Below are 20,422 nucleotides of genomic sequence, written 5' to 3' on the forward strand. Positions count from 1 at the left end.
GGTAAGATAGTTTTCTATACACAATTTATTGTGTGTGTTCTTCCCTCATTGATCTATTTTTTAAAAATGATTCATGCCTTGTTTATTTGGATACATGATTTGGAGTTTTGGTTTCAATATCTATAACAAAATGAACAATTTGGAAATAGAGTTTGAGTGATAACACATATAAAACCAAGTGGAATTTCTTGTCAGCTATGGGAAAGGGAAACAAAATAAATGTTTACATTATTTTTTTTTACTTTTTATTACTCTACAATTTACAATATATGTGTAAATTTCTTCCTTGAATAAAATAAAGAATTTTTAAAAAATACTCATGATCCATTTACAAACTAATTTTCATCTTTAATTTCCATAATTTCTATTATTTATTTTCTGAACAATTAAGGAATTGATTGATCTTTTCCCACGTCCCCTGCTCTGGGCACTCCTCAGACACTGATGCCATGAAGGACTAAGTTCCCCACTATCTGCTCCTTTGTATCCTCAGAGCTTTGTTGCTATGTGGGAGTTTGTAGGTTTCCTGCTTTCTGTTCTTGAGTATAACAGCTTGGGTGGGTCTCATTCTGTTTCTGCAGCTTTGTTGTCTCTAGAGACATCACAGCATGTTGGGCTGCTCCAAATTCTTCTACTCTTATAGATGTTGTGCTGCCTGGGCCACTCTTTCCTCTTACTCCAGTGAGATGTGTTCCTCTAGCTTTTCTTTGTTTTATTTTCTTTTTATATATTTTTGGATGGATAAGAGGAATGAAGTATCTTTTACTCCATCTTCTCAGCTCCCATCATACAATTCAACCTAATCTTTTATTGTCAAAGGCAACACTATGCTCCCAGCAGCCTACATATTATTCTCAAATCCCATTTCTCAGTCCTCTTATCCAATCTGTTGCCAAGGCATTATTACTTTTACCTTGACGCATCTCGCAAATATACACCCCTCTCCCTTCTGAAACTACAATCACCTTTAGTACATGCTGCAGTTAGGGTCCAGCCTCACTTGGGACTCTAGAGTTCTCCATAGGTGGTGAATGATCAGTCAAAATAAATTAAATAAAATAAATAGCAAATGGAAGACAGCTTAATCATAATGGCCATGGGATTGCTTTGCATCTTAGCTGCTCTGACATTCCCAGGCCTGGGATTTATTTTTATACCCATTTTCTTGGCATGCATATCACATTACCTAACACATCATGTTCAAAGAGAGATAATTGGAAAAGTGATACATTAACTTTAAACAAATCACTTGATTAACATTCTATATTTTTGTATTGTGATTACAGACAGAATACAAGATAAATGATTTCATCACAGGTGGCTTACTAGAGAGTTTGAGTTACTGATTTGTGTAATTGAGTCACTGAAGCATATTGAAGCTTAGTGTACCTCTACTGTACCTGTACATATTGTATGGGCCTCTATGATTGATTTGTGTGCTGGCTTCATGGGAAAGTTTTGGGCTTGGCCTGTAGCTGCAGTTTTGCTGGGAATTATGTACCTAAGTAAAAGTTAACTCATAATAGTCTTTTGTGATTGGGTTTGAGGGTCTGATTTTTTGATGATGTTTTGGGGAATAAGGGTACATGTGTTTTGCTCTTGTATTATTTCCTTTGAGACTAGGGGGAATAATAATCATGTCAATTCATAGGTAAGGGACATTGATGAAAGAGGTCATGCAAGGGGGATAGAGTGGGCAGTCACATCTTGCCAAGGACCACTCTGTGTGGTCTCCCCAGCTACAATGTGTGACTCTATCAAGATATCATGGACTGATGGACCCCAGCAGGTACAGACTCTCATCATCTCACCTTTGGACTATTGCAATAGCCTGTACCAGATCAGTCTGCTTAATGACTCTCCCCACTGTGATAGAGGCTGGCACTAGAGAAAAAACGCCAGACTGAAGAGTATGAGAAATTGATCACCTCAACAGGGGAAGGGACCGATGAGTGAATTTCCTGAGGAAAGAAGACTCTGGCTGATGAGCAGTGAGGGTCTCTCCATCTTGAAACGTCAAAGAGAGAATGTGGATAGAGACTTTCTCCTGAGGGTTACCCACTTTTCCTGCTGGTGACCGGAAATCCTTACCCCCAACACTTCCCAATTGAAGGGACTTTCTGAAGAAAAACCTGAGCAGACTTTACCTCAGCTCCTGTTGCCCATGGGTGAGTCAACCTGACTTTCTCTCAGGGGGCCCAGGATGCCAAGGCCTGATTTCCCCCAAAAACTTGAGGAGGGAAGAAAAGGGTTTAGAGACAGGGACCCCCTTTCCCCACTTTCCTTTTCCCATTCTTCCCTGCCCATTATTTCCTTTGGTATTATATGATTGAGTTGACATTAAAGTTATCTGTTTCCCAAGCTGAGTGCCAGTGAACGGATCAAGGGGAGACCTTTGAGTCTCAAGTAGTGGAGGGGGGACAAGAGGGACAAGAGTGAACTGGGGAGAGCAGCTTTAGCCAAGGAGGGAAGGCAGAAGGGGGAAAATCTTCAAAACCCCTCTCCTCTCTCTAAGCCAACCCGTTACATCTGCTGTCTCTCCCTGAACCCCACTTTCTGGAGTAGGGAGTTCTCCTCTCTTCCTCTCTCTCTATACCTCAGGGTACAAGTCTCCTCCCTAGGGTACATTCCCTTCTCTCTCTTTTTATTTTTTTAAACACCACTCCAATGTATCTCCAATTTGGTCCACAAAGTAATTTTCTTAGAATAAATATCTAATCATGTGACTCTTCTACTCAATAAACACCAGGGACTTTCCACCACCAAATACAAATTCTCTTCCATCTGAAGGTCATCATACCCTTTATGTCACCTGAGCCTCCTTTCACTTTATTTACTGATATCTACTCATTGATCCAGTGAAACTGATCTTCTCTTTACTCCAGGAAGAATATGCCTTCTCTCAGCATTTTCTCTCACTGTTCTCCATTATTTGAATATTTTCTCTTCATCTCTGTCATGTAAAATTCTACCTTCTACAGGAAGCCTTTTGTAGCTCTTCTTTAAAAAGCATTGAGACAATTTGGATGAGAATAAGGTTCACATTTTTCCTGATCTCTCCCATCTTCCCCACAGATGTGAATGCTCTTTCATGCCTCTTTTACATGTAATAATTTAACTTATTTTAGTTTTCCCTTCCCCCACTTCCAAATATATTCTTTTATTTTTTATGGTTTGAATCATCACTTTATTTTATTTTTTTAGTCAATTTAGAGCATTATTCCTTGGTTACAAGAATCATATTCTTTCCTGTTCTTCCTTCCACCTACTCTTCCTGTAGCTGACATGGAATTCCACTGGGTATTATATGTGTCCTTGATCAGAACCTATTTCCATGTTGGTGATGTTTGCACTAGGATGTTCATTTAGAGTCTATATCCCCACTAAAATCCCCTCAACCCATGTAATCAAGCAGTTGTTTTTCTTCTGTGTTTCTACTCCCACAGTTTTTCCTCTGAATGTGAATAGTGTTCTTTCTCATAGATTCCTCTGAGTTGTTCAGGATCACTGCACTGCCACTAATGGAGAAGTCCATTACATTCAATTGTACCACAGTGTATTGATCTCTGTGTACAATGTTCTCCTGGTTCTATTCCTTTCACGCTGCATCAATTCCAGGAGGTCATTCCAATTCCCATGGAATTCCTCCAGTTTAGTATTCCTTTGAGCAAAATAGTATTCCATCACCAATATATACCACAATTTATTCAGCCATTCCCCAAAGGATGGACATCCCCTCATTTTCCAATTTTTTGTCACCACAAAGAGCACAGCTAGGAAAATTCTTGTAATGTATTTTTCTTATTCTCTTTGGGATACAAGCCCAGCATTGCTATCTCTCAATGAAAGGGCAGAAAATCTTTTTGTGCCCTTTGGGCATGGTTCCAAATGATCAATTTACATCTTCACCAGCAATGCATTAATGAGCCAACTTTGTCACATCTCCTCCAGTATTCATTACTTTCCATTACTGTCATGTTAGCCAATCTGCTAGGTGTGAAGTGATACCTAAGAGTTGTTTTGATTTCCATCTCTCTGATTATAAGAGATTTAGAACACTTTTTCATGTGCTTATTAATAGTTTTGATTTCTTTAACTGTAAATTACCTACTCCTGTCCCTTGCCCATTTATCAGTTGGAGAATGGCTTGATTTTTTTGTACAATTGATTTAGCTCTTTATAAATTTGAGTAATTAGACCTTTTTTCAGAGGTTTTTGTTATGAAGATTGTTTCCCAATGTGATTCTTCCCTTCTAATTTTGGTTGCATTGGTTTTGTTTGTACAAAAAAAAAAACATTTTAATTTGATATAATAAAAATTATTGATTTTATATTTTGTAATTTTTTTTCTAGCTCTTGCTTGGTTTTAAAATTTTTCCTTTCCCAAATATCTGACAGGTATATTATTCTATGTTCACATAATTTACTTATAGTTTCCATCTTTATATTCAAGTTATTCACACATTCTGAGTTTATTTTGATGTAGGGTGTGAGATGTTGATCCAAAACTAATCTCTCCCATACTGTCTTCCAATTTTCCCAGCAGATTTTTTTTTATCAAATACTGGATTTTGGTCCCAAAAGCTGGGATCTTTGGGCTTATCATAGACTGTCTTGCTGAGGTCACTTACCCCGTGTATTCCACATATCCTCCTTTCTTTCTCTTAGCCAGTATAAAATCATTTTGATTACCATTGCTTTATAGTATAGTTTGAGATCTGGGATTGCAAGGCCACCTTCCTTTGCATTTTTTTTCATGATTTCTCTGGATATCCTTGATATTTTGTTCTTCCAAATGAACTTTGTTATGCTTTTTTTCTAATTCAGTAAAAAAGTTTTTTGGTAGTTCAATAGATATGGCACTAAATCATTAAATTAATTTGAGTAGGATTGTAATTTTTATTATGTTAGCTTATCATGAGCAATAAATGTTTTTTTCCAATTGTTTAGATCTAGTTTTAATTGTGTGGAGAGTATTTTATAGTTGTTTTCATATAGTTCCTATGTTTGTTTCTGTTGATAGATATCTATGTATTTTATATTGTCTAGGGTGATTTTAAATGGAATTTCTCTTTCTAATTCTTGCTGCTGAGATGTATAGGAAATATATACAAAAGCTGATGACTTATGTGGGTTTTTTTTTGTAACCTACAGTTTTGCGAAAGTTGTTGATTATTTCAACTAGCTTTTTAGTTGATTCTCTAGGATTCGTTAAGTAGACCATCATATCATCTACAAAGAGTGATAGTTTGTTCTCCTCATTTCCTAATTAATACCTTTAATTTCATTTTCTTCTCTAATTGCTATAGCTAGTGTTTCCAGGACAATGTTAAATAATAGGGGTGATAATGGTCATCCTGGTTTCACTCCTTTTTTTTTTATCCTTGTCCCTTTTATTTATTAACCAAGTTCTGTACAAAAGACATTCATGGGGATTATTATGAACAAAAAGAATTCCCCCCCCCCAAAAAAAAACACTGGGTGGAATCTCACTACCCATATCCCAGATATAGGAATACATAGTAATTGTCCCCAATTTACAGGAATTGATTGGGGCCCTTCTAATCCAGAGCTCCAATGTAGGAATTAAAACAGTATATGAAAAATAAATCCTCACAGCCTTGAAGGTCCTACCATCTTAGAACCCTGGGGTTAGGACCGCAAAGGAATCAAAAAGGTCATCCAATCCAGCAACCTTATTTTATAGATAAAGGAAATGCCTAGAGGACTGGGACAGTGAACACAGAGGTAGAAGGACCCTTTAGGTCTGATAATTCCTTACGTAAGAGGACACCGGAGATGGGCAAGCCTTGGCTGGAGAAGTTCTCTGGGATTCCCCTCCTTGATCCCTGACCTTGGGACTAGTAGAACCTGACTCAGAAACTAGCCCTTCTCATGCTCAGGGATGGTAGCAGAGGGATAACAGGAAAATTGTGTGAGGTCCAGAGAACAACAGTGTTGAAGCTGAAGAGCAGAAGTCATAGAGAAGTCGTAGTCCTCATGAGGTGATTAACATTGAGGCTGTCTATGTCACAGAACCTCCCCTCCCCTGATTGCAGACTCCAAGGCAGTGATTCTTCATTTTTCCTTCCCTTTGGTGCCCTGTCTTCTCTCTCTATATTTTTTTAATAGTATTTTATTTGATCATTTCCATGCATTTTTCATTAAAGACAAAGATCATTTTCTTTTCCTCCCTCCCACCCCCCGTGGCCGACGTGTGATTCCACTGGTATCATATGTGTTCTTGACTTGAACCCATTGCCATGTTGTTAGTATTTGCATCAGAGTGTTCGCTCCGAGTCTTTCCTCTGTCATGTCCCCTCAGCCATTGTAGTCAGGCAGTTGCTTTTCCTCGGTGTTTCTATTCCCTCAGTTTGTCCTCTGCTTTTGGATAGTGTTTTTTTCTCCTTGATCCCTGCAGATTGTGCAGGGACATTACACCACCACTAATGGAGAAGTCCATTACATTCGATGATACCACAGTGTGTTTGTCTCTGTGTACAATGTTCTCCTGGTTCTGCTCCTCTCGCTCTGCATCACTTCCTGGAGGTTGTTCCAGTTCACATGGAAATCCTCCACTTTATTATTCCTTTGAGCACAATAGTATTCCATCACCAACATATACCACAATTTGTTCAGCCATTCCCCAATTGATGGGCATCCCCTCATTTTCCAATTTTTGGCCACCACAAAGAGCGCAGCTATGAATATTTTTGTACAAGTCTTTTTGTCCATTATCTCTTTGGGGTACAAACCCAGCAGTGCTATGGCTGGATCAAAGGGTAGACATTCTTTTATCGCCCTTTGTGCATAGTTCCAAATTGCCCTCCAGAATGGCTGGATCAGTTCACAACTCCACCAGCAATGAATTAATGTCCCTACTTTGCCACATCCCCTCCAGCATTCATTACTTTCCATAACTGTCATGTTAGCCAATCTGCTAGGTGTGAGGTGATACCTCAGAGTTGTTTTGATCCTGGTTTCACTCCTAATCTTATTGGGAAGGCTTCTAGTTTATCTCCATTGTAGATGATGATTGCTGATGGTTTTAGATTAATATTGTTTATTATTTTTAAGAAAGTCCCTTCTATTCCTTTGCTTTCTAGTTTATTCAATAGGAATGGGTGTTGTATTTTGTCAAAGACTTATCTATTGAGATGACCATGTGGTTTTTCTTGGTTTACTTGTTAATATGGTCAATTGACCATTATGTGGATGGTTTCCCTAATATTGAACCATCCTTGCATTCCTGGTATAAATCCCAATAGATCATATTGAATAACCCTTGTGATTACTTGCTAGAGTCTTTTTGCTCATATCTTATTTAAGTTTTTACATCTATATTCATTAAGGAGATTGGTTTGTAGATTTCTTTCTCTGTTTTTGACCTGCCTGGTCTTGGAATCAGTATCAGTTTTCTGTCATAAAAGAAATTTGGTTGAACTCCTTCTTTGCTTATTCTGTCAAAAAGTTGGTATATTAGGATTAGTTGTTCTTTGAATGTTTGATAGAATTCACTTATGAATCCATTTGGTCCTGGGTATTTTTTTTGTGGGGGGGAGTTCTTTGATGGCTTGTTCAATATCTTTTTCTGATATGGGATTGTTTAGGTATTCTATTTCTTCATCTGTTAGTCTAGGCACTTTATATTTTTGTAAATATCCATCCAGATCACCTAGATTGTCATATTTATTGCCAATAATTGGACATAATGGTTTTTAATGATTGCCTTAATTTACATTTCAATAGATGTAAAGTCTCCCTTTTTTTCCTTGGATAGTGTAATTTTGGTTTTCTTCTTTCCTTTTTTTAATTAGATTGACCAGGACTTTTTCTATTTTATTTGTTTTTTTTTCAAAGTACCAGTTTCTAGTCTTATTTATTAAATCAATAGTTCTTTGACTTTCAATTTTATTAATTTCTCCTTTAAATTTTAGGAACTGTAATTTTTCTTCATCTGAGAATTTTTAATCTGTTAACTTTCTAGATTTTTTTTAATTTTCATGACCAACTCATTGACCTCTGCTCCCCCTAATTTGTTAATATATGAACTCAAGGATATAGATTTTCCCCTGAATACTGCTATGGCTGCATCCCATAGATTTTGAAAGGATGTCTCATCATTGTCATTTTCTTCAATGAAATTATTATTTGTTTCTATGATTGTTATTTAACTAATTTTGGAGAATTGTGTTGTTTAATTTCTAATTAATTTTTGATTTGCCTCTCCATGTATATTTACTAATTATTATCTTCATTTCATTTTGGTCTGAGAAGTTTGAATTTATTATATATGCTCTTTTGCACTTTTTTGCGATGTTTTATGCCCTAGTACATGGTCAATCTTTGTGAATGTGCCATGTTCCTGAGAATAAGGTGTATTCCTTTTTGTATCTATTCATTTTTCTCCACATATCTAACTCTATTTTTCTCAGATTTCATTCATTTCTCTTACCTCTTTCTTATTTATTTTTTGGATTGATTTATCTAGTTCTGATAGAGGAAGTTTCAGGTCTCCCAGTAGTATAGTTTTTCTATGTATATCATTCTTGAGCTCCACTAGTTTCTCTTTTAGAAATTTGGATTCTATGACATTTGGTGTATACACATTGAGTACTGATATTCCTTCCTTGTCTATACTGGCTTTTATCAGGATGTAATTACCTTCCCTATCTCTTTTGACTAGACCTATTTTTACTTTGGCTTTGTCAGATATCATGATTATGATTCCTGCCTTCTTTTTATAAGTTGACGCTGAATAGATTTGGCTCTATCCTCTCACTTTTACCCTATGTGCGTCTACCTTCCTCATGTGTATTTCTTGTAGAGAGCATAAGGTAGGGTTTTGGTTTCTAATCCACTCTTTTATTCACTTGCATTTTATGGGTGAGTTTATTCCATTCACATACAGAGTTATGATTACCAGCTGTGTATTTCCCATCATTTTGATTTCCACTCCTTGTCCTGTCCTTTCTTCTTTCACTATTTCCTTCTATACCAGTGTTTTGTTTTTAATTGCTCCCCCTAATTCCCACTCTTATTTTATGTCCTTTACTACCCCCTTCCCTTCTTATTCCCCTCTTATTTTCTTTATAGTCTTCATAAACTACCCCTACCCTCTCACTCCCTTGTATTGCTTCCTTTCTCATGAGTCCACCTGTTACCCTTTTACTTCCTTATAGGGCACAAACCAATTCTCTTCTCCAATGTATTTGATTGTTCTTCCCTCTTTGAATCAATGCACGTAAGAGTTGAGTATTTCCTACCTCCAACCTCTTTACCCTTCCAATGTATTGAAGTTCTCGCCCCCTCCCACCATGTGCTTCTTTGTGACATATAAATATATCCCATTTTTTTCTTTTCCCCTTTATCTTAATATTAATCACTTTTTTAGACTCTAGTTGTTTATGTATATATATATATATATATATATATATATATATATATATATAAGTATGTATGTATTTATGCATACATATAGCTATATATATATTTATGTCTTGGCATTTTATCCTATACAGTTTGTTACTATTCCCTCTAAGTATAATTCTTCTAGCTAAATGATTTTTTTAATTAAACCCTTACCTTCCATCTTGGAGTCAATACTATGTATTGGCTCCAAGGCAGAAGAGTGGTAAGGGCTAGGCAATAGGGGTCAAGTGACTTGCCCAGGGTCACACAGCTGGGAAGTGGCTGGGGCCAGATGTGAACGTAGGACCTCCCATCTCTAGGCCTGGCTCTCAATCCACTGAGCTACCCAGCTTCCCCTTAGCTAAACGATTTTTAAGAGTTACCAATGACCTCTTTTCCTTTAGGGATACATGTCATTTTAACTTATTGGGTCTCTTTAAAAAAGTTTTTTTTGTTTGTTTTGATTTTCTTTTCTTTTTTCCCTCTTTTTAAATTACCTTTTGATGATTGTCTTGAGTTTTGTGCTTGGGCATCAAATTTTCTGTTCAGATCTGGTCTTTTCTTTACAAATGCTTGGAATTCTTCTATTTTATTAAATGATCATACTTTAACCTGTAAGAATATAGTTAGTTTTGCTGAGTAATTGATTCTTGATTGTAGAACTAGTTCCCTTGCTTTCTGGAATATCTTATTCCATGCCTTTTGGTCCTTCAGTGTAGATTCAGCCAGGTCCAGAATGACTTCTTCTTAGCAGCTTGTAATGTTTTTTTTTCCTTGGTCTGATAGTTCTTGAATTTGGCTATAACATTCCTGGGTGTTGTCAGTTAGGGATTAAGTACAGGAGGTAATCTGTGGATTCTTTCAATATCCACTTTTCCCTCTTGTTCTAGAATATCAGGGCATTTTTTCTTGGATAATTTCCTGTAGTATGATGTCCAGGCTTTTTCTTTTCTCAAGGACTACTGGTTGATGTAAACCTTAAAATTTCACAGACTTATGAATGTTAAAAATTTTACTCCACATTGAGGAGTCCTCAAATTCCCTACTTGAAATCCCTACCAGATAGTGAGAACTCTACTTGAATGTGAAAACTCCTTGCTATGGGAGTATCCCTACTCCACCCCTACTTAAGACTGCTTTAGGTGAGAAAACTACTTGCTAAACAATGAAAGTACTTGAAAACCATACTTATAAAGGAAAGGAGTTCTTTGAGCTATGCCTATTTTTGGAATTGATACAATGGGATGCTATGTGCCTATAAAGGTGGAGCAACTTGTAAATTACTTAGACCTAAAAGGTGAAAACTTACTCATTGGTTTTCTCCTAATGAAGTTAGTCGACACAGCAGCATTTTTTTTCTGATTTAATAAAGAGATTAATCTACTCAGCTGTGAATTCAAAATGTGCTGTCTTTTGGAAAACATCTACAGTGATTGGTAGATGGAAGAACTTGGGGGAGGTGACATAGGAGATTTTGCCCTTAAAAATAAGAGCTCAGAGGAGAGCTGGAAGTCATTCTGAAACATTCAGTTTGAGGAGGTCATTCTGAAACATTCAGATTGAGGAAGGACTGATTCTGAAACATTCAGATGGAGGAGGGAGCTGGTAAAAGCAGCTGAGATGATGCTGGCCTGGTGTCACTAGAATCCTTGCTTAGGCAGACCTTGTGGTGAGTGTTAAAAGACTGATTGACTGATCTCTCTCCCTTAAGACTCGGGTCTAGGCCATGTTGGCTTAGGGCCCTTCATACTTATTTCCTTTTTCTCTCTTTCTCTCATTTCTTTAATTCCACATTTGTATTAATGAAAATCTCTATAAAACCCAGTTGACTTGGGTATTTGAATAATTGGGAATATTTCTCTGGCGACCACCTTATATTTGATTTAAAAACTAAGATACTGTAGTGAAACATATTTTCTGTGGTCAAATTTACTCACCCTCTCTTATATCTATCACAATTTATATCTTCCACCATTTTAACTCACTACAGTTTATGGGCTTCAGTATTTTAAATCTCACATAGACCAATGATTCTTAAGCTGTATTTCCTGGAACACTTTTCTAAATTTTCTGTTTTGTGAATGGGGTGCTTCATATTTTCCTCAATTTTTTCATTCTTTTGATTTTGTTTTATAGTGTCCTGCCATCTTGTGAAGTTGCTTGCTTCTAATTGTTGCATTCTGGTTTTTAAATACTGGATTTCATCCCTGGCTTTTTGGTCATCCTTCTCCTTCTGGTCTGATTTTATTTGGAGGTCCTCTTTCATCTCCTTTGCCTCATTTTCAAGCTGCTAAATTTTGGCTTTCAAGACACTGTTTTCTGTTTCCTGATGACAGAATATCTTGCTTTTGAAGTTCTTTTCCTTGTAGTCTTCAGCCTCTCTTAATTGTGTTTTGAATTATATTTTGATTTCTTCCAAAGCCTGTATTCAATTTGATGGAGTTTCTGGTTTTTTTCTTGGTGTTCCTTTATCCTTCTTTGTTCCATTTGCTCTTTGTTCATTGCCTAGATAGAAGTTGTAGATTGTAATTTCTTTTTTCTTTTTTCTGTTATTTGCTCATATTTACCCCTTCTTTACTCCCTGTAGTCACCTATGCTCTTGCTTTTCACATTTTGTGTTGGCTCTGTGGTTTTGTGCTTTTCTGTCAGCCTTCACCCTTGAAGCTTAGTCAGCAAATCTCTCAGCTCAGTCTGTGGGGGAGGTTTGTTGGAGCTTGAGCTTCCTGGCCCTCTGAGGGCTAGATGAGATTATGTCCACCTGAGTTGACCTTGTAGAGCTGGTGTGCCCTGAGGCTAAAATATCAGGAAGGAGGAAGCAATATTGAGTGTCTCTGCTGTTGCAACTATGCTGCCCATTCTGCACTTCTTCTCCAACTACTTCCTCACTGCCTGTGTTCAATGCTCTAAGCCTGGCACAGCTTTGCCCATAAGGTACTCTCTCTAGACCAGCACCCGTTCTGACCTAGAGGTTCCAGCCACCACTGGATGCTTAGTGCTCTAGGTGGGGGGAGGGGTCCTGGGACCTTCCTTCTTCCTTCCCCTTTAACCCAGAGTGTTCTGAAATTCAGGCATTGGGGGGTGTACCTTTCCAGTTGAGTCCTGCAGGATGGTTCCTTGGCTCTGTCCTGTGTTAGGTCTGTTTTTCAGTCCCCTAGGGCCATTTAGTTATTAATAGGTATGGAAGGGCCTTCAGAGGTCTGAACTGTCGCTGCCTCTAAGCTGCCATCTTCACTCCCCTTCTCCTCCCAATACAGTCTTATATTTCATGGGGTCAGCTATTGGGTCCTTCAGTTCATCTCCTCTCCAGTGAAACTGATCCCTCTTTCTGCTCTTCTAAGTTGTTTGAACCTTAAAAATTACTTCACCTTGTCCTTTTGTGGGTTATACTCCTTTGAAATTCTTTTTGAGGGATTATATCATAGATTTTTGGAGAGTAATTTGGCAGAAATCAGATGGGTGCTTGTACCTTCTCTATTATTTTGGCTTTTCTCCCTTGCCATTTCTTTCTTCAGCTCATTTTGAAGATAAGGAAATTGAGGTGAATAGGATTAAATGACTTTTCCAGGGTCATACCACTAATTTGTGTCTGAGATCTGATTTGAACTCAGGTCTTTCTGTTCAGACCCCTCATTCTATCCAATGAATCACCTAGCAATCTATAACTAGAAGAGATACTAGAAAATAGGATTTTGAAGGTTAGAAGTGGAAAAACTTAGAGCATTGATTCTCATAATTAGACATTATCTCAGAGGTTAACTGGTCTAACTCCCTCTCTTTAAAAAATAGGAAATTGAGACCCCCAGTAGAAAAGTGACCTGCTCAATAGTTAAAAAGTTAAAAACAGTTTTGTTTCTTTGGGGAAGTCTATTTTTGATGTTTTACCTTTATGTGGCAGTTTCATTATTTTTCACCATCATTTATTAGGATTGAAATCCCATTTCTTAGCAGAAGCCTTCCTGGATTGATAAGGGAAAGCCTTCCCTGAACATCATTAGACTAATTTTTAAATTCACTTTTGTTTTTTTCAACCAATGAACTTTTTTTCTATTTCTTTCTTCTTGAGGATGGATAACATCTTGTGATAAACATGCATGGTCAACCAAAACAAATTCCCACATTGACCATGTCTATAATCATATGGTTCATTTTGCTTATTACTCTTTTTCCTCAATGTCCAGAGGAATGTACAAATATATTTATGGTAGCTCATTCTGTTATGGCAAAGAACTTGAAAATAAGGAGGTGTCTTATCAACTAGGAAATGGCTAAAGAATATATGGCAAATGAAAGTAATGGCATACTATTGTGCCATAAGGAATGATGAAAGAGACAGTTTCTTTTTTTTTTTCTTTCTATTTTTGGTCATGTTTGGAAGAAGATTCATAAAAAAAGACATACACACAAACACAGACTAAAAATATAGTGAAAAATTGAATTCTTCTATCTGTATTCAGACTCTGTCAGTTTTCTCTGGAAGGGGATAGATTTTTTCACCATAAGTTCTTCAGAACTATCTTGAATCATTGTATTGCTTAGAAAATAGCTAAAGGTTTCACAGTTGATTATGGTGCAAAATCACTGTTACTATGTAGAGCTTTCTTCTGTTTCTGCTCACTTGACTCTCAAATCAATTCATATAAGTCTTTGGAAGTTTTTCTGAAATCATCTTGCTTATTATCTCTTATAACACAGTAGTATTCCATCACTGTCCTATACCACAACTTGTTCAGTCATTTTTGATGGAAAGTCCTTCAATTTTCAATCCTTTCTCGAAAAGATCTGCTCTAAATATTCTGGTACAAATATTTAAGAGGAGGTTTCAGAGAAACTTAAGAAAACATAAAATAATACAGAATTAAATGAGAGAACCAAAGAAACATTCACCAATAACAATATAATAAAAACAAATAGTTTAGACAGACTTAGGACCTTTGATCAACAAAGTGCCTGGACATAATTCCAAAGGACAAATGACCCCATTAAGCTTGAGCAGGGATTAATTTTGTTATCTTTTTCCCTATTCATCACCCTGATGATGCTCTCCCTTTTGCTAAATTCCTGAGTGCTTCACAGAAATTCACCCCTGTTTTCATTCACCTATTATTACTTAGTTGTCTGTATCTGGGTTTGTATATGTATACACAGTCACAATTAGGTCAGTGGATCTGAGAGGGAAGATATTGTTCCAGCTCTTAGGAATACTTTTGTCTACAGGAAGTGGTACAGTCCCATCAAAGGGAGTTTCTAATGTGAGAAAACAGAATATCACCTCTCCACCTCCAACAAGGTGATGTAATAGAAAGAACATTGAATATAAGATTCAGAATTTCTGGGTTCACGTTCTGTCTCTAATACTTACTAGCAGTGTGACCATAGGGAGAGAATTTCAACTCTCTAGACCTCAGTTTTCTTGTGTATCTCATTAAAAGAGTAAGTGTTGATGAGAGGGAACATTGTTTATTTGAAAAGCATGACTGAAATAAGAGGACTTGAGTTCAGATCTTCTTTCTTTTGCTATTCCCCATGTAAATTTAGGCAAGTTATTTCATCCCCATTGGCCTCAGTTTCTTCATCTGTGAAGTGTAGGGTGTGGGGGAGGAGGAAGGGATGTGGAAATTGAAGTAGATGGTCTCTGAGATCCCTTTCATTGCTATGTCTTTGATCTAAGATTTCCTTTCCAACTTTACAATTATCTTTCTCTAATCTACATTCCACCCCTATCCCAAATGAATCTATGTAGAATCCTAATTTTGTCACCAACTACTTGGTCTAGTCTTGAGAAAGTCACGTAAGTATTTTGGGTCTCTGCCAAATGGAGGGGTAGGATGAGATGAGCTATAAAGTCCTTTCCTGCTCTCAGTTATCTGATTCTCTGATTCTTAGGTTGCTTCCACGGCATCATGGAGAGACTGTGCAGATGCATGAGACCTTTCCCTCTAGTCCCAGTAAGTTTTTCCTAGTTTTTTTTCATACCCACAGCTACTCTCTGCTTTCCCAATTGCTCTTTTCCCCCTTTCTTCCCCTTTTAAGTGGGCATGTTAACAATGGACAATTTGCAGAGCAGAGAAATTGTAATTAAAATCCCCAACACATTAAAAGGGTCCTCAGGCAGGAGGTCCCCATTGGGAAAGAAAAGACAGAAATGGCAGGAGGAAGAGAGGGAGAGGGGAATCAATTACCAGGCACCTGCTAGCCAGCCCATTATCAGAGAGGGATGCTGTTCTCCATACCCATATTAATTGCTGAAGGGCCAAGTTGTTTGCAGGCAAACAAACTCATAAATATCCCGCACACAGTTAATGATGACTAAGTATGTCTTTATAGGGAACTCTGTGAAAAAGACTCTGAGCGAGAAACACCCAGCGTTTGCCACAAATCTCTCCTCCTCCATTTTTCCCTCATAGATGAGGTTGCCATCCTCGATAAGTAGTGTGAGTGCCTTTCCAGGGTCAGAATTATGATGTGTCACTTTATTGGTTTATTCATTATTTATGTCCCTCTTCAAGGGAATATATTTTTTCCATTCATGTATTACGCCCCATCAAGTTATTGTTCAGTTGATAATTAAATTAGGGCTCTCTCAGCGCTTAATGCCCTGCCGATCTCCCTGGCTGCAATATCTGTTTGGAGGACTGAGCCTCCTAGTGTAATAACTCCCTGAAATGGGCCTCTGTAGTCTCAGAATGGGCCCTCAAAGCTCCAAACCAATGCCCCCCAGTGGGTTTTCTCCTGGAATTGGTACTTTGCAAGAATGCAGGCAAGGGATTTAATGCCACCCCCGTGGATAGGCACTGGAAATGGCAGTCATCAAAAGGCTTCCACTCCTGCCCTGCAGAAGCCGCTAACATTCTGGTAGCATTTGTCATGGCAACAAGGAAGGCTGGAGTCAGGAATCCTGGGTTCAAGATCTGACCTGAGCATTTACTAGCTATAAAACCCTGGGCATGCCTCTGAAGCCTCACAGCCAGATTCATCAACAGAAAAAAGGAGGGGCGAAAATGCTCTCACTGCTTATCTCACAGTATTATTGTAGCTAAAATGCATTGTAGACTTTAAAGCTCTGTAGAAATGGGAGCTATTACTGTATAATCATTACCGTGTGCATTGATTGCTGACTGGTTGTCTACAAAACAACATATGGAAAAAGCCAAAATGGGGATTATTGCCTAGCGCAATTCAACCCAACAAATATTTATTAAGTGGTTACTGTGTAGTCTGTCCTAAGCTTCAGAGGAGATGGGAAATCTCGATGAGAAATGGGTCCTGCCTTTGTTGAGCTCCCAAACTAAAAGCAAATAAGACATATATAGAAAACTATAATACACAATAGTACATATATATGCTGTTTACACAGCTTAATTCCTTAGTAAAATGGATATTTTTCAACGATGGGGACAGTTTTTCATCCTATCTGTGTTTATCTAATGGAGTGCCTGGAAGATAGTTGGCATTTAATAAATGCTTGTTGGACTGGATTGGATTGAACATCAAGGGCAAATGAAAGCAGATGGCTGTGTGAAATAAAGGCATGCTGTCAATCAACAAGCATTTATAATGCATATACTGCTTACCAGGCACAGTGCTGAGCATTAAAGATACAAAGAAATTCCTAATGGGAGAAATATTAATCAGGGCCTCAGAAGACTAGGATTTGAATCTGGTAGCTGCTAATAAAATGCCCTGTGATGTTGGCTATCATTTTCTATTTCTGAATTTATTTTCTTCTCTGTAAAATGAATTAATTGGATTAAATGATTTCTAAAGTTCCTTTCAGCTCAAGCATGTAATAATTCTTGGTAGATCAGGAAGAAAGGAAGGAAGAAAGACAAGAAGGGAGGAAGAGAGGGTTGGAGGAAGGAAAGGAAGAAGGAAGGAAAAGAAGGAAGAAGTGAGTGAAGGAAGGGGAAAAGAGGAAGGAAAGAAAGTGATGGAGGGAGTGAAAGAAACATGGAAGGATGGATAGATTGAAGAATCCTGGACTTAAAATCAAATTACTTATGTTGTAGAGTGTAGGAACAAGCTTGTGCCAAGCTTATTCCTATAAGTGTTATTGTTAAGCCTTGTGAGATATTGGTTAAATTGTCTACTGTCTCTAAGTCTTTGGTGTTTTCTCCCCTCCACATCTAAAATGAGGGAATTAGACTAGATAGAATTTTGGAAATCACTTTCAATTACAATTGAATATAATATTGAATATAAATGAATATAATAATGATTTTATGATAAATGTTTATTTCAGAGAATTTATTGCCTTACCTCAAAATACTGAGCAAGTCACCTCTGATTTCTGGACCTAAAACTGTTCATGATTGTGCATGTGGTCTGTAGTGAGATGGGTATTAGACTAGTTGATTCTACTTGGGCCATCACCATCTTCTCATCCCCACTGGAAATTGAACTGAGTACTTGGAATCACCCTGGGATATGATGGGACATCCTTGGTCTTCTCTTATCTGAATCTACAGCTATGATACTACCTAGTCATTTCCAGGACATGTATCCTTTTAAGCCATCACTTCCACTTTCCCTGCACTGAGAAAAATAGACCACATCTTTGGAATTTCTCTGGGTACTGAATTATTCTTCCTGGACATCTCTATGATTCCTCTTCTCCTACTTACTCTCTAGGACCATTTTATATATTATTTTCCCCATTAGAAAGTAAGATTCCTATGACCTAGCATTCTCTTTGTTGTGTGTATTTTTATCTATAATATTAATGTAATTAATGGTCACTGTTTATTAGTTTGTACTACTTTAGAGCAGTAATGTAGACTCATCTCTCTTCATTCAATGTTCTAAGTTCTGACACACTTAAGTCTCCTGTATTGAATGAGATCTAGTGGCATCCTTTGCCTGAAATCATTTTGTCATTCATTGTTCCTGTTATCCCTTCCACTTAGGAAGGTGTTTTGTTTTACTTGGTCCTCTTGTTTTAGAAGTTTAAATGCTTCATCATAAAAGAAATATTACTTTAGTCTTAATTGCTCTGTGATGGTGGTACTATTAATACTGTCATTTTGTTGTCGCTGTTGATATTTTGTAAAATTATGTATATGTCTCACAATACTTATTGAGAATGGGATAACCTTGAATATCTGAAGAAGCAAGGTTGAAAAATGTGACACCAATTGTGAATATTTAACCTAGAAAAGAGATTTATGAGGAAGCTGGTCACTCTCTTTAAATATGTAAAGGCCTTTTATTTTAAAAAATGAGTTAAATTTGTTTTATTCAGTCCCAAAGGGTAAAATGTATATTTTATCTATTTCTATTATTTCTAGTGTCTACCAGTAGTGGGTAGTAATTGCAGAGAGTAGAAAACATCTCAGTTAGAGGTCTCGTATTTACAATATAGATAATTTTGTCAAATGTATAAGAATAAGTGCTATCCTCCAAAGGAAAAATGGGCAAAAGTCATGAAGACAATTTTCAGATGATGAAATCAAAACCATAGTTAGATATATTAAAAATGCTCTAAATTATTACTGATTAGATCAATGCAAACCAAAACAATTCTGAAATATCTCTCACCCATCAGATTGGTTAAAGTGATAAAAGGAAAAATGACAAATGTTGGGGGGATGTGTGGAAAATAGGGACACTAATACTCTCTTAACCAAGTTGTGAAACTGATCTAATCATTTTGTTGTTGTTTTGTTTGTTTTATTTTGTTTTAAGCTACTTTATTTCTCCAATTACATGTAATAACAATTTTCAGCATACACTTTCCAAAATTATAAAATCCAAATTGTTTCCCTCCCTCCTTTCTGTCTTCCCTCATGAATCAGGTAAGCAATTTGATCCAAGCTATACATGTATCATCATGCAAGACTTACATATTTGATCTAATCATTTTGGAGAGTAATTTGGAGTTACTCTCAGAGTTATAAAACTGTGTAACCTCTTGTAGGCCCATGAAATTGGTTTCCCAGGGAGATAAGGGAAAAATGAAAAGAACTATATGGTACAAAATATTTATAGCAGCACTTTGTGGTGGCAAATAAATCCGAATTGAGGATATACCCATCACTTGGAGAATGGCTAAACAAACTGGGGTATATCACTGTGACAGAATACTACTATGCCATAAGAAATAATAAAAAAGGCTAATATTAAAAAAATTAAAAAGAACTACAGAGGATAAAGAGAAATGAGTAGGACCAAGAGAATGTTATACATAGCTAAAGATGTAATTAAAGAATGAATTGTGAATGTTACCTCCAGAGAATGAACCAAAAAATGGAAATGTGAGAGTCACAATTCATATATACATATCTCACTTCTGAATGATTCCTTCTTTGATTTGGAGAGAGGAGGAAGCAGCTGAGACACTTGCAAATGAATTTTATTAATTAAAAGATAAAAGAATAGAAATTAGCTCAGTGTATTGAGAGCTAGACCTAGAGAAGGGAGGTCCTAGGTTCAAATCAGACCTCAGACACTTCCCAGTTGTGTGACCCTGGGCAAGTCACTTGACCCCCATTGCCTAGCCCTTACCACTCTTCTGCCTTGGAGCCAATACACAGTATTGACTCCAAGACGGAAGGTAAGGGTTTAAAAAAAAGAGAATAGAAATTAGAGAGAGATATGATCCTTAGACTTTAAACTCCTAAAAGGGAGAAAATTTTCAGTTTTGTCTTTGTAGCACCTAGTACAATGCCTGGCACATCATAGATACTTAATAATTCTTGTTGATTGATTGATCATAGTTTTCTCAGGAACTAAGAACCTTTATCAAAGTTCAAGACAGACTAGTAATGAACAAAGGAAGAGACTTTGTCTGTGGCATATATTAATCTCACAGGGAGGCTAAGGCCTATATTATATGCTTTAGCCAGAGCCTGGAGGAGAAGTAACAAAGAAGAAATAGAAAGATTCCAGGACAAGGCAAAAGAAAACAATAAGTCTTAATCATGGGAAGGGAATAGATCCAACTGGGTCTCAATTGCCAAATGGGATAGATACAGGACTTCTGGGTAAATATGGCTGCAATCTAGAAGCGAATCAC

General features: G+C 37.0%; 1 long non-coding RNA gene across 1 annotated transcript; it reads left to right on the forward strand.

The window, feature by feature from the left end:
- The first annotated feature begins 1,625 nt into the window (after positions 1-1,625).
- LOC130458321 (uncharacterized) lies at positions 1,626-17,971 on the forward strand. The gene is made up of 3 exons (XR_008917480.1): positions 1,626-2,168; positions 15,295-15,356; positions 17,651-17,971. It is a non-coding gene; the product is annotated as an uncharacterized LOC130458321 (long non-coding RNA).
- The last annotated feature ends 2,451 nt before the right edge of the window (positions 17,972-20,422 follow it).

This window comes from Monodelphis domestica, chromosome 3, assembly GCF_027887165.1.
Source record: "Monodelphis domestica isolate mMonDom1 chromosome 3, mMonDom1.pri, whole genome shotgun sequence".
NCBI classification, from domain to species: domain Eukaryota; kingdom Metazoa; phylum Chordata; class Mammalia; order Didelphimorphia; family Didelphidae; genus Monodelphis; species Monodelphis domestica.